The 15,409-nt window shown below is 57.8% G+C and overlaps 1 protein-coding gene across 1 annotated transcript in view; it reads right to left on the bottom strand.

The window, feature by feature from the left end:
- Positions 1-15,409, bottom strand: part of MAPKAPK2 (MAPK activated protein kinase 2) — a 29,453-nt gene that overhangs the window by 12,937 nt on the left and 1,107 nt on the right. The gene's annotated exons all lie outside the window — the stretch shown is intronic.

Genomic DNA, 15,409 nt, shown 5'->3' with positions numbered 1-15,409 from the left:
GTAAGCCAAAGGCTTGAGTCAGATGCATTTCTGATTACCGAGGGGGTTCGATACACGTCAAATACAGCTATACAGGAAAGAAGACAACGTCCAAACTTCTGAGAGATTCTGTCTTAGCGAAACACTGATCTTCCCTTTGCTCCTTGCTCCCAGAGCCCTCCGAAGGCACTGGACCTCGAAGCAGTCAGACGAGCTATTGCTCCGCTTTGCAGGAGCACCCTGGAGCGTGACTGGTGTTGGCAGGTCTGCGGCGAAGAGCAGCAGCCGCCCGTTTGCTCCGCAGACGGACGGACCTTTGAGCAGCCGTTTAAAACTAAAAAGTAAAGGACGGGGCCGACCATCAGACCGTCCCGTGGACTAGCCAGGGCCTCGCTGCCAGGCTCCCAAGGCCTCGGACACCCCGCGGGCGGGGAAGGGCTGCCGAACACGGCGCTCCCGCGTCCCATCAGCTGCGGCTCCGCCGTCCCCGACGGGAAGCAGCACCCGGCTCGGGGCAGCGCGGGCGCGCGAGGCTCCCCCACCGCCGCGGGCACCGACTCCGCGCGGCCAGGGAAAAGGAGGAATGCAGGAGGTCGGAGCCGCCGCGCGCCTCCGCGATGCCCGGGGCGCTTTGCCCGGGAAGGCGCCGGCGCTGCGCGCTCCTGCCCTCTTCCCCGCGGCCGGGGCGGAGGACGGGAACGACGCCGCGGGAGGCGGCCGGACGACGGCTCCAGGTGCCACGCGAGCCCTCCCGGGCTGCCGGTGCCGGCCGATGCGGCAGCTGTTCAGCCCCTCGGGCAGGACAAAAGCCGGCGGCACCGGGAGCACAAAGGCGGGAGGCGGTGGGAGCCGGAGCCGCGACGGCGGGAGCCACCTGCCAGGGGCCCGGCCGCCGCCGCCGCCGCCTTCCCACCCTTGCGGGGAAAAGCCCCCGGTTCCCACGAGCAAAGCACGGGCAGCGCGTCCTCGGGGCCCGGGCGCAGGTCCTCGCCGGGAGCCCGATGCACCGGGGCACGCGGCACCACGGGGCGAGAAGCGGACAACAGGCAGCCAGCAGCACCGGGCGGTCAAAACTTATCCAAACAGGAGGAGGAGAAACCTAACCCAGGTGAAGAGCAGCAGGAGGCAGCAGGGAGCAGCCTCCCCGGCTCGGAGCGACCGCGGCACTACGCAAACAGCCGCCAGGAGCCGACACTCAGGAAGATAAATGAATAGCTTCAGCTTCATGTATTTGAGAAAGAAAAAATTAGGGGACGATCCGGTTGCAGGTTTTTGTTGTGGGACCATCCTATTCTCACCCCTCCACCGTGCACCACAGAAAACCTTGGTTGTGGTGACTCAGCTGTCACTGCCCTTTCCAAAAGGCAGCTGGGTTTGGGTTGTGCTCAGAGAGGAGGCCGTAGGGGAGGGGGAAGAGAAGGTACCTATAACCTGGGACACGCTGGCCTGCCCACGGAGCCCGTCCTCGGCCCCCTGCCACAAGCCTTGCACACCGGGGTACACGGCAAATGCCAGTGTCCTCAGCTGCGAGGATCTGACACTGCTGTAGCTCCACACCGGCGTTAGGAGCACGAGAAACACAAAGGGCTTTGGGCTTCTTTGTACTTGGCCTTCCCGTGCCTCAGTTTCCCTGTCCAGAGGGCGCATACAGACGCGGCCACTGTTTCTTCTACCTGAGGTAGCCAGAAGCTGTGCAGGGACAAGGATGCTTGGCAAGGAGACAGGGGACTCGGGACCACAACCTCTGCTCTGCAGAAACGGAGAGGGGAACGTTTTGCCCCCCGGGTTGCCAGGTGGTTGCACCAGGGACAAGCCAAGAGCAACATGCTGCATATTCCCAGGTGTAGCTCTGGATCAGAGCTTCCAGGAGGAAGAAGAGACCTGGGAGCAGCAAGACCCCTCACCAAACTATGTTAGAGGACGGCGATCAAACTGGGAGCCGGAGGTCCCTGGGAGCGATGCGAGCGGGCACCGCGGCAGAAGGGGAGAGCAAAGGGAATTCAGGAAATAGGCAACCTGTTGTGTCACCGGTTATTTATAGAGCTGTGCGGAGAACAGCTGACCCGTGACAGGCGGAGCAGAGCGCGCGGCCACGGCCGGGCAGGCTGCAAACCCTCGCTCGGAGCCGCGACAGCCTCGGGGGCACGCGCGGGAGCGGCACGCCGCGCATGGGCGTCCCCCAGCCACGCTCCCGCCCCCCGCATCCTCCCTGCGACACGGGCGAGAACAGCAAAACCCCCGTCCAGGCAGGGAGGGCTCGTCGCCAGCCCGGAGCCCAAATAAGCCCCAGGCCAGAAGCTGCTAACGCTTGCCGCAGGGTCGGGTCAGGCGGGGGGACCGCCGCAGCCGAACGCCCCCCCCCAGCCCAGTCCAGCCCCTCCGAGATGCCATTTCCTCGCAGGAATTAACAGGCGTGCGGAGCGGGAGGTTCGAGTTTGGGCGGGCCGGGCCGACCCGGGCACGAGCCTCTTCCCCGCCGGCCGCCGCGCGGCCCCGGAGCGGCTCCCGGGCCTCGCTCCCGCGGCGCGGCCCTTCCCCGCGGCCTCCGTGCACGCGCGCGGGCAGCAATGCCCGCTCCTCATCGCTTTCCTGCCAGCTAAAGCGATGGCACAGCGTCCGTGCCGTATCCCCACCCAGCAAAGGAGAAGCTGCAGCCACCAGGACCTTCATCTTGGGCCCTTTCGCCTGCATGATGGAAGGCAGAAAGAAGATGAGAAACGAAGGGAGGACGATTACCTTTGAGCGCAATGCTCTACGCTTGGCTGAGGCCAGCAAATCTGTTCAGTGCTGAATCCCTTTATTCCCATCTCCTAGCAAAACTAAGCCCCTTTGAGTGTTGCTTCGGTTCGTTCCCAATCCTCTCCCCCTGCACCAAATAAGATTTCCTGAACTTGCGAATGGGAAAGTGCGTATACGGGGGTTTACCATAGGAAGTGCTTCACGTTTGCAGGTGCGTTTAATACCGAGGTAAACACTGATGTAAACCATTAACTCGGCAGCGACCTACGTACTTTGCACTTCCCTCGGAAACACGCACAGCGCAAAGGCAGCTGCGAGCACAGCGAGCGCCGCCGCACCGCGGGCTCGCTGCCCCGGCCCCCGGCTCGCGCGGCCGACGCAACGCGCCTGCTTCGGCCCCCGGCGGAGCCGCTGCTCGGCCGAGGCGGGCAGCAGCCTGGGCTCTCCAGCGCGAGCCTTGGCGCTGCGCGTGCGTGTATACGGAGACACTTCCCACCCAGCGCAGCGGCGCGGGGAAGCGGACGCACCCCCAGGGCGCATTCATCCCGTCGGTGCCAAGTCCGGGAAGGACGTGTGTTTACACGGCCTTGAAGCCTGGTGACAGACAGCACGTCGCGCATCGCTCTGCCCTTTCCTTGGCTCTTTGTTTTGGAAAATTTCATCCTCGCCGCAGGCTTTGCGGACCCCGGGATAGAGCAAGCGTCTTCCCGAGGCGACACCTGCCCCGCTTCGTCCTAGACATGGGCAGAGAGCCGGTGCTTTTGCTGCAAGGAGGTTTTGCTTTCTGCAAGGGGGAGGTTGAAGCAAGTGGGCATTTCATTCCTCTCCCGGGCCACACATCCCCCCCGAACCGCAACGGCGAGTATTGTAGCCAACGGCCTGGATCCTGAAGCAACACAGCAAAAACAAGCAAGAGGCTGCAAGTCCTTAGAGGCAGGGGACTGCCCGTGCTTGCAGCTCTCTCCCGTCCCCAGAAGCGACCGCACAGAGCAACAAGCTGCTCTCGCAGGAGAGACCTTTTCCCATCTCCGCCAACCACCTCTGAAACCTGCTCCCGTTGCAAGGTTCTCCCTAACAAAAGGCATCATAGAGCAAGGAGTCAACAGCACAGGGGTTATATGGTTGCATCTTTTAAATATGCAATTAAAACATACGTATTGTGGGAGCAGTTTGCTGATCCCTTCGGGGATGCCCAGGACCCCGGTGTCAGACAAGTCCCACCACCCGGCTCCAAGCTCGCAGCTCGCCGAGCGCTTTGCAGCACGGCAGGCGACGGCGAGAGCATCCCGGGGGAGCGGCGGCGCTTTCCCGAGCCCCGGGTCGAGCAGAGAGGAACTGCTCCCTCCGAGCTGCCCAGGACTCCCTGGTCTTGCTGTGTAACACTTCCAACTTCCCCAATCCCACTTATTCACGGAAAGGGCTTACGGCCGCAGGGACGCTGGGTGCGGGCGGCTGCCAGACCAGCCGGCCCTTGTGCTGCTCTCAGCAGCCCTCCAGAAAAGCTACTTCCAGAAATCCCAACATTTCTCCAAATGCAAATCCCTGCAGCAAGAGGCGGCACGCCTATGCAAACCCGGAGCGTCGCTACAGCCCCCTCGGGCGCGGAGGCCCAGCTCGGCTCCGGCTGCTGCCCCGGGGCCCAGACTAACTCCCCAGGTCAGCACAGCCCGTTTGCTAAGCGAGGGGGAGATCAAGCCTCCAATTCCCCGTACGAACACGTGCATCACTAACCGTGGCCCCTGTACAAGGGGCACAGGCAGCTTAACCCCCTCTCCCCTGCAATAACGATCTTCCCAGGGCTGCTGAGCAGGTTAGTGTCAGAAGCAGGCACAAAATCCAGGTGTTTATTGCTCTCAGTGTTCTTCACCCAGCTGTTTACTCCCTGCAGTGCCCTGAAACACTTTGGGACACCATCCCCTCTGAGCTGTTGTACCGTAGGAAGCGGCTCTGGCTGCCCGGTGCAGAAGGAATGCACCTAGAGATCATCTCTGGTGTCCTCTGCCTGCTGATCTCATGCAGAAAACACGTTCTTCGCTCAGCCTCCATAGTTAAGTAACTAAACCCTGGAGGCAACGCTACTGCATCTCAGTCTAATCCTCCTTCCCCGTGACGCTTGCCTGGTTATTTCAGTTTAGTCTCTGGACTGATACAAATATGAAACGCATGTCTTGGTAAAAGCCGCAACCATCTGACCTGCAAAGCAGAGGCTGTCACTGCTGCAAGCACCATGCAAAACTCATCGGTCAGATGGGGAGTGAGATTTTTGGAGCTGAGCTACAGAGAGCAGCCAGAAAACTCTCCTTGCTCTAGCTAGCTGGATCTAGCAAAGCTAGATCTGCCCTTCAGCCCCTCAAGGTAAAACCCATACATAAGGATACATGTGCGTGGCCAGCAGCACGCATGGCAAGGTAACAGCTCTGAAGCTGCATATGCCATCGCACCAGCCCACTTTGGAGGCAGCGAGCTGGTAAAGCAACCAGGCAGCAAGTCCAGCTTTCAGCCCTGCTGCCTGCCAGCAGCCCGGGGAGGTGCCAGAGCTGCTCAGCAGCACACAGAGAGCACATTTTAATCAGTTTATAAACTCCCCAGCATGTTACTCACCAAGGCCTTCATCAGACTAGCATTTGCATCTCCAACAACATACCCGGGGCCCAGCGAGAAGGCGGGGAAGGAAGTCTTCCAGCTGCCCTCTGCAAGGAGCTGTGGGACACTTCCAGAACCCCCCAGGAGCTGGAGAACTTCCCGACTGATTTCCACCACCCATGAAGCTGTCTCATGTCATGGGCAGGGCGCTGCTCTTCGCAAGCAGCTCATCCCCTTGGGTCACCAAAGGGGAACAACCAGGGTGGAAGAGAAACACAGAGGGAGACACTGAAAGTCCTGTTCTGACACAAAACGAGCCACGGAGCCATTCAGGCAGAGTCCTCCGACAAAGGACTGCCCAGGAGACGGACGGTGCCCAGTCTTTCGGAGAAGATTCCACGTTCACACAAAAGCAGACAGAAAAGGAGGGAGGTTTCCACACTCAGGAGTCTCAGCCAAGAGCTGAAGCAGCTTTCCCACCGGTTCCAGAGAGGTTGCTCTGGAGGAGCAGCCGCTCCGGCGGGGAAGAGCTTGGCTTCCTTGCAGGGAAGGCAAAAAGAAAGCGGAGAGCCTCGCCAGAGCACGCGGATTAGTGAGAGCAAGAGCATCCCACCTAGACATTAAGGTGGGGGATGGCCGAGGCCACCGCGACACTCCCAGGTCCTCCAAACTGAAGGTCAGCAGGACACTCGGTGGCAGAACCTGTCCCACCACCCGGATTCCTCCCAAAATCACGAAATCCGGGACCGAGGGCGGCTGAGTCACCGTTTCGCTACGAGAGTGATGTTGCTCCGAAAATTGCACGGCTGTTAGTACTGGCAGGCGCCGCTGGAAACCCACACCGAGTCTCCAGCCTTACTCACCCAAAAACGCCGGAGTCACAGCTCTGACGGCTTCTAGGAGGCAACCCCGGGAAGCTTCCTGGCAGGGCCTCCCTGTCAAGGGAACGGCAGGCTCGGCGGAAGCCGGCTGCCGCGGCCGAGTGCCTTATGCAACACCCGTCTCTGGTTTCTGAGCAATCTGCCCCACGTAATGGGCAGCCAACATTGCGAAATGGGGGAAGAGGGGAAAAGGAAAGGGAAAAAAAAAAAAAAAAAAAGAGTCAGTCACATCGCAGCCCGCGGGGGACGGAGCGAGCAGGAGCGGGCTCAGCTGGGGCCGCAAGCAGCGAGTCTCCGGCGCCGGTGCCATGCTGGGTGGTGGGAGACGCCTCCCCGTCGCGGCGGCCCCCGCTGCAAGCGGGCAATTCCTGCCTTCCCGCTTAGGCGAGCTGATATGCGATACACAAAAACTGCTGCAAACTGCTCTTAAACGCCGAGATGCAATCGGGTTATTATTGCTACTCAAAATAAAAACGTACCCCCGCGAGCAGGCCAGGCTTTTCCGGGGCTGTTTTGATCGAGGCCGAGGAGAGCACGTATATTTTCCGGTTTGGAGCACGCGTGTTCCTTCCCCCAGCCGAGCCGGGGACGAGTCGAAATACCCGGAGCGTGCTCCCAAGGAGCGTCACTCGGACCAGGCTCCCGTCCACGCCTCGAGAGGCAGCGAGCCGCAGCTACTGGAACTCCAGCCAACGGGACGCGCTGCCAAATTTCCAGAGCAGCCCCAGCTTTTGTTCCAGCCAGATTTCCCTGAAAACACACATTTGGCAGGACGTCCGAGGAGCCTTTCAAGAGGCTGCGCTAGCTCTGTGCTAGATATCATGGCCAAAGGAGAGCCGAGAGGACAGAAATAGGGAGACTCGCTGCTCCGTTTTCTGAACGCTCATGGAGAGGAAACGCGCCTACCCAATCCTCTCGCGAAGGAGAGGAGTTTGCCAGGGGTGCTGGGAGGGAGTTTGATGCCTTGACCCCTGCCTTCATCTTCGCCCAGAAAGCAGAGAGCAGCAGATCCAGCACGGAGAGCACAGCTGCGTCTCCAGGGGAGGGAGCCAATCCAATGGCCGTCGTGCAACCATGTGCCACCATGGTCCCTGGAGACCATCCCAGCGGTGGGCACTACTGGCACAGCTCATGGAAAGGACATGATACTCACTGGCCAGAGGTCCCGATGTGGTGGGGCGCCTTGCCTTCCCTAGACCATGTCCTGACCGTGCCAGCTCTTCATCTTCCATCACTGCTAGGTCCCCCGCTCCCACCCGCCAGCACAACTCTCCAGCTAGTGAACGGCCCAGGCGCCATGCTCAGGCGTGCGGTGACATACCTCTTTGGATAGGGACGGCACAGAGCCCTGACATGCTGTTACACAGATTTAGCCTGTTTCAGCATATGGTAATTGCGATCCTGAGCCCAATTTACGCTCCTATTCTGGGGCCAGCAGGGCGGAACAGGCTGAAATCAGAAGGAGCACCCAAGAGGAGTTAGCTACAGCCTAGAGCACACAAGGAGAAGCAGCAAAGTTAATTACGACGAAGAAATCAAGTCCATCTCTCCTCCGATCCCAAATCTATACCACAAGCGGGCACGGATATCTTAGGAGAGCAGAGCTGCAAAGTCCCAGTCTGGCTGGGAGCCCCAGGAACATTCAGATCTGGGCTTGCGTTTTGAACTTTATCTCTAGTTTAGGCTACAGCTTGCTGGACAGCCAGGCGCATAATCACATGCATCCCTGACGCCAACAGCTCAAATAATCTCATTACACATGACGGCAAACGCTGCGCCTGTCCCAGGCGGCTGGAGCCAGCTTGCTCACCTGCCCTCTTCCCTGGGAGAAGTTACTTCAGCAAGAGCAAAGCAACACACCGACATAACGCGCGGGAAGGTGCTGTCCTCCCCCAGGGGCTTCTGCATGGACCTGCAACGTCCGACATCGCCGCGTGGTCCCACCAAAGCTCGGAGAGGAGCCGCGACTCTGACCTCCTCTCCCTGCCACCGGCAACATTTTCACGGTTCACAGCAAAATTCACATTTCGGGCCACCTCAGGTCAGGAGGACGTACCAACAGTCACAAACTTGCGGCCGTTAGTCCCTGCCTGAGGCCACAAAGGAAAGAGAGTTAAAACGACTGCTAAACCTGCTGGCCACCACAATCCCTACCCCAAAACGGCGAGATCTGAAACGTCCTAAATGACTCGGCCGGTAAGTGTAAGAGCAGCAGCGTACCAGGCTGTTAAAGCTGCCTGCATTCAGACTCGTGTCCTGCTCTAACCCCGGCAAGCTGCTCCTGTCCACCTCCTCGGGCGGACTGCACACGGACTGTTCCCCTCGGGAGCCCGGCCACAGCACCTCTCCGCACACGTGGAGCATGACTCGCGGCCAGTGAGCTGGAAACAGGAGGCCAAATTTTACAAAGCAAACAGATTTGTGCACGATCTAGGTGACCCTCTCAGCAGGAACTGGGAAGATGCAGTAACAGAGTAAAAACACCACAGATCTCCAGCGGCATCCGACGCTCTCCTCACCGCGAAGCCCAGGCTCCAGGAGGGGTGCTGAGCGCCCAGGGCAGTGGGCTGGAGCTGTACAAACTCCTCCTGCAAAGCCGTGCGCTTATAGCCAAGAGAAGCCGCAAAGTCCTCCGCACGCAAAGGCTTCGCTGCTTGTGCACGGGGAACGTCTCTCCCAGGGCGCTCTCGGAGCCACGGAAAGCGCGTTTTAGATGTATTAGCACACTAGACAAGTGGCACCCGTGAAGCCAAGGAAGCCCCGCACAGCACGATGTATGTCTTAAGTTCTTTTAAAATACCGTGCTCCAGAGGTACAGGGCATGCGCAGCCCGCAAGTCCACTCAGGAGAAGAGCAAAGACGGCAGCTCCGCTCTCTCAGCACATGGATGGTCCGGCCGCAGTCCCGCACACTTGCCTCCGGACCACGAGGACATCGCCGGCACCAGCTGAACGGCTCTTACACAACCCACCATCTCCGTGCCTGCAGCATCCTCCCCTCCTCCTACCTGCAGATAGGGCACTCGTGACAACAAGCATCACCAGCCACACGTCCTTGCTGCCACGTGTCCTGCCTGCGTGATTCCCACTCCCCCATAACCGCCGCCAGCCCCCAGGATGAACGCAACAGCATGAGGGCTTCAGACAGCTCTGCGAGGTTAACCCCAACGCCCAGGAAAGCCCAGTTTTGCAAATCATTTAAGGGTAGAGAGAGGTCAGCTAAAACTGTGTTTCAGTGCCAGCCATTAGGCAGTGGTCCTCAGGGACCCTCACCCCCAAAACTTCCTTCTCCCAGAAACGGAAGCCTGCAAGCTCAGCCTGGTCCTCCAAACGCCTTTCCCAGTTCTCGCTACCTAAAATCCCTGCTGCACGAAGGGGAGAGACACTACCCGACACCGTGCCGACCCCGGTACGGGCGGCTCGCTCCGAGGGGCTGGCGGGGAGCATCCGCGGAGGACGGGCCCCTGGAGGGGACGGCTGCCGGCCCGCAGCAGCCGCCCTCCCGCGCTGCAGACGGCCCCGCGGCGGCGGAGGGGAGGCAGCGCGTTATTCTTGGAAACCAGGAGGTGAGGTCATGCTGCCTGAATGCTGCAACTTGAGGCCAGGCGCACGGGGCCAGTTCTGCTCGGGGACAACCGGCCCCGACTCCCGCGCCGCGAGGCGCTGAGAGCGCAGTCAGCGGGTCGGGAAAGCTGCTTAAGCTCAGAGCTAGCTGGAGAAAAGGGTTTCTTCATGAAAGAGAGGCTCTTTCCTCCCAATCCCTCAACACAGAAGCCGCAGATCAATTGGGGAAAATCCGCTAGGTTTCATTTTGACGCAACACTGAAAAGCAGCTCAGCATGGCAATCACGGGGCAGGGATCGGAGGACCTCCTGGGACCAAGCGCACCGGTCAGGACAGTACCAAGCCTGGTGTTGTCCCACGTGAGCCCCAACAGGCACAGCCCAACGACTTTGGACAAGGAGAAGCTGCTCTGCAGCTCCCCGGCATTCGGACGTCCAGGGTAGAGAAGACAACCCCCGAGATCCAAGAGAACAAGCCCGACAGGTTTTGAGAAGTCACTAGCGCACTTTTTCAAGGCTTCCTGCGCCTGTTTTCTGCATTTACTTCACCTGTGCCTACCTGCCATCTAGCAAACACACTGAGACTCCTGGATTTCAACCCATACAACTTCAAGTTATTATTTACATATTGCTTTAAATATAGGTGCTGCTTCAGAACAGGCAGCACACGTCCAGCAAAGCCTGATCCCCACCCTACGCTGCTCATCCCCAACGGGGCCACTAGCGCTGAACAGCACAGACACCTACACGATTTAAACTGGGCTTTCCTGGACTGGCATGCGTGCAGAAGCCTTGCTGAAGGCCACACAGGAGCTCCACGCGGGCTTCACCTGGCCATATTTGTCTATTTATCTCATGGGCTAAGGCTGTATTTTCTATCTACCAAAGGCTTTTGCCACCGCACCCTACCCAGGGATGGTTTCAGAACAGTGCATCTACCAAAAGCCGGGCTGGTCGTGGTCGAGACACAAAATGGCAACTTCAGCCAAAGCTGAACTCCAAAAGACATTTTCCATATGCTTGGATCACATCACTGGAGATGCTGAGTACTTTGGAGGAGGTGGGAAAATGCTCTCCAGTTCATGGTGGGTGCAAGTCGGAGGAGAAGGCTTTGGAAAGGACCATCACGCAGCATCTTGCCTGGCTCCAGTGGAACAGGTGCTGGTGGAGGGCCTCATCTCAGAGCAGGCACCTCAGCTCTCCCCTCAGCCCTGCTACACACTGACTGTTGGACCTTAAGTAAATCATTGCATCTCAGTTTCCCACATGTAAAAACGCAGGAATCGCCAATCTTTCGCAAGACTGGCGGTTGAACGCGTTAAGAGGAAGAACCCTGCCATTTCCTGAGCACGTGCCAGAGCAACAGTCAGCCCCTACCGCCAGGCTTTTATCAGTTTGTATCAGTTGTAGATTTGACTGCTCAGACTATGTAACATATTTAGAAGGGATTATGTAAATCCTCAATTGTTTAACTAAACTCATAATCCAAGCCAGTAAACCCTTTTGGTCAATGAGATAATAAACCACTGCCTTAGAAAAGTCCCCGTGATGACACTGTACTTTCCATAGCTTTAAACTGCGAGATGCACAAATGGCCATACGAAAGATATTTTTGGTTAAACAAAAATGCTTCACTCCCTTAAGCACCTCTGGAAAAGCTCCTGGCCCCGACGGAAGCGGGAACCCGCGGCCACCAGCCGCAGGAACCAGCTCACCCGCAGGGCTCGGCGGCCAGGGAGCCCCATCCGCGAGGACAGCTTTGAGACGGATGCCGACCACCTCGCAAACGCAGCACGGGAGCGCTTTCCTCATCTGCCACGGATCGAAAGCAGGGACTAAGAGCCCCCCACAGAGACCCCGCAGCTAGTGCTGCTCGCCTAGCGAAGTCCGGCGGCTAATTAAGGCTCGAGGGGAGCCCGCCGGACTGTGCTCCATCACGTCCCCAAGCGCTATAAAGCGAACACTGGCAGACAAATTACGCACTTAAGGTGACCAAAGACGTTGACCCTCTCCGAACCAGAGAGGTAAAGGACCGCCGGGCCGGTGCCAGGCGCCGAAGAGCCCACGTTCCTCCAACGGCGGCTCGCGCTCACCGCGGGGCGAGCTGCGGCGCTCCTCGGCCCACCCACCATTCGCTCCAGTCCCGAAAGGCTGGTGGACGAGGAGGAGCTCGGGGAGAGTTTAACGAGCGTTTCAGCCGCACAGGAACCACAACCACTGAAAACGCACCTCGCTTCTCAACGCTCCCTCCCGTCACGCAGCGATCGGCAGGCGCGCTGGCCGCAGTGCGGATGGACAGACGGCCATCGCCTGCCCTTCGGGGAGCAGAGGGTGCAAACGCAGCGGGCCTCCGTCCCCCGCAGGGCACCGTGCTCTTCCATCCACGTTTTCGGCCGAACACGCTATCAGTGCGAGGCAGCACAGAGAGGAGCTGCTCAGATGAGGTTGCTCCTACACCACCTACCTGATTTCCACAACAGACTTCACACAAGAATAATAAACCACCGAAGTACTGGGGTCCGTCCTCTGCCCACACCAGAGGGACCAGCACTCGGATTACCACCAGGCAAATGTTGCACAAGACACTCAGAGCCGCCCCGCTGCTCCCGGGAGGGCTGTGAAGCCCCCAGGCTGCTCGGAGAGGGGACGAGTTTGCAAGTCGTCTCCGTAGCTCGCTGGGCTCTTCCACTTGAAGGGAGAGATGAGGCTTTTCTGCTTTGAAGTTTGGGTTAGGAATGCTGTTTGCTGGTTTTTGTTAATTCATTTTAAAGCAAACTTTTCTCCATGAAGAGCTCCACCAAGCGACATACCATCACCATTAACTGACACCCCCTTCCCTGTTCCCCTACAATCCGGATGACCTGTGATTTCCTTATAAAACACTAAGGCAGCCAATCATAAATCCAGTATTTGGTCTAAAGATTAGTCTTAAAAGTGGAATTCACAGCACGCAATGCAGGCGTCACTCCCCATCCCACCATCGCAATCTGCGTCACTTAATGCCAACAGCCTGCCTGCAACAAACACAGCCAAGCAAAGGCTACCGTGACCTACATACGTTAGGTTTGCCAGAAATTACAAGCCTAATTTTGTCTATTAATAGATCACACCAAGGTACAAGGAAAAAGAGGGTAAGAAACGGCACAGACCTCACTTCAATGCCATTCATCACCACGTCACGGCTTTCACGTCCTCTCCCAGCTAGACACCAAAAGCCAGTCTCTTAGCATCAAGCAGGGTCTAGTCATTGGTGGCCCACGTCCTCCAGCGCCTCGGCCAGCGGCGTCCCCCTTTCGCGGGGCCGAGGGCGCCTGGCGGCTCCGCGGCTGAACTCGGAGGAGGAAGCACCTGAACACGAAACCCTGTTCAGAAACAACGCCAAGGCACGGATCTGGCCACTGGACCACCTGCCTCCTCCTGGGCAATTTATGCATTCCACCCAGGTGTTTTTCAATACAGAAAAAGGTTGTTTGGGGATTTTTTTGTTTGTTTTTTAAGTGGGAAACTAACAACATAAAAAATAACGATCTATGAGAAAAGTAAAAGAATATCTCTTGTTTTTACCCTGGCATGGTGTAGCAAATAAAGCAACCATCCCTCAACTCACACATTGCGTTATTTTACAAGCATCTTCCACTGTGGAATCTTGTACTAGAAAGAAGAAAATTGCCTATAACGTATTTGTCGCTACAGGAACGCGGCCTCCAAATTCAGCCTCTCCTGGAGCACTGAAAAGTTCTCTCAAGCGACGTGACTCTCAGCTAAAGCCTAACCTAAACACATCGCACCGCTTGGGAGAGAGGTTTAACAAGGTAACAGTTGCACAAGATCCAAGAGGAAGCACGACATAACCAGAAGACATCATTAACATTAACGAGACATACAATCGTTTCCCCTTCAGTGAAGGCTGCGCGAATACACAGCCTTTTGGAGCAGAAAATACTCAGAGAAATGCTGCGAATGGAAAGGTTTGCCGCACAAGCAAAGCAGACGGCATAAAGGCATTTCAGCCGCAGCTCCTGGCTGCAGGCCACCAGAATTCTCTTAAACATCATCTGTAACCTGACGACTTGATGCAATCGTTTCGGTATATCCTACTTTAGGTCATCCTTTTACACCAATGCAGCCTATGAGTAATGCAGATGTTCTAAATGCCTCTCTAACAGCTTCTAACGGAGATGTTACCCTGCCTGCGTAGCAGGGGAGGGGATGATGTCAACACGCGTTGCGGCTAGGTCACCCCCCACCGAGGCTGGGCTGGGCACTTAGGTCCTCTCGGAAGGAGGAATAACCCAAGTTTGCAGTTCATGCTCACCACTGCAGGAAGGATACAAACCAGCCAGCCCAAGGCACCAAACTCCAGCATGGCAGTTTTTAGGGAGCTGGAAGGAATCATTTGGAGCAGCAGCTGTGCTGCCCACTGCAACGCCAGAGGCAGGTCCAGCGGCTTGGCTGCTCTTTTCTCTCTCCACCGGGAGAGCATGGAGGAGCCGGGACAGGGGACAGAGGGATGAAGACCAACAGTCTTCCAGAACAGACTCAGCGTTGAATACGCCTCATCCTCCAAGAGCTGCGCAGATATTCTGCGCCACCCTCACGCATTACAGCATAAAATCCTATGTTATCAGACACATTTCAACAGAGCCAAGGAAATAACGCGAATCATAATGCTAAATCCTGAACACATCTGCTGCGCTGCGCTCTGCTGCTGGCAGGCTGATAGCACAAACCCAGGCTCCAGCCGCCTGAACCGGTGTTTTGATAGAAAGAACCTGTCCACGTCAGGAATCCCTCTTCCTTGTACCTTACTTGCCACCCTTCCCCTTTTATTACTTCGGGGGGAAGCATCGACGACCGGCAACTTGAATAGTTGAGCCAACTGCAGGCTGACAAAGAGCGTGTCTGCCCAAACAAAGGCCAATTTCACTAATCTCAAACCAGAAGTGATATGATACATGCCGTGAGCGTATCACGGTGCAGCTAGTGAGAAACGTCCGTGGTTTTGAAGGAAAAGTCAAACTTCCGTCAGTGAGCTGAGCAAGCCCCTCTCTGACAAGGCCGGGCCACCACCATCCTCTGCCCCCTCCACCCCGATCCGCACGCCAAAGATCCGCTCGCTCATTCATTCATTCAGGCCAGGAGTCCCGGCTATCAACAGATGCCTCGCTCCGCAGACAAAAGACGGCTGCATACGGATTTGTGGGTTGTTGTTTTTTTTTTTTTCCCCCTTTAAGTCTTCACAATCCGCAGGATAACGCCTAGGCTTTGAACAGCTAATGTGTGGGAGCAAATTGCATCCGAGACACGGAACACGCCGCTCCCCCGGAGCAGACTGTGTGTACCCGTGCCACCGCGCGCCGCGTCACGAAGCCGCTCAAACTTCCCCCGGTCTCTCTCTGCCAAGGAGACGTGCTCCCCACCTTCGCCGGAAAAGCTCCTTGGAAAACAAGGGCACTGTTAAGTTATCCAGCACTTTTGGAGACGGTATTTATCCGAGCGTCCTTCAAACCGAAGGCACGCCACAGCCGCTGTATAGACATGGCCGAAGCCCCCCTGCCCGAAGCGGGACGAGGGGCTCGGCGCGACGCGGGCTTTTACGGGCCGGGAGCCAGGGCAGAGCGGCGGCTGGGCGGGGGCGCCCGGGCGAACACCCGCGTTCGCCCCA

Source organism: Rhea pennata, chromosome 25 (genome assembly GCF_028389875.1).
Source record: "Rhea pennata isolate bPtePen1 chromosome 25, bPtePen1.pri, whole genome shotgun sequence".
Taxonomy (NCBI): domain Eukaryota; kingdom Metazoa; phylum Chordata; class Aves; order Rheiformes; family Rheidae; genus Rhea; species Rhea pennata.
Note: the sequence above shows the minus strand (reverse complement) of the source record. Positions and strands in the feature narration are given on the sequence as shown.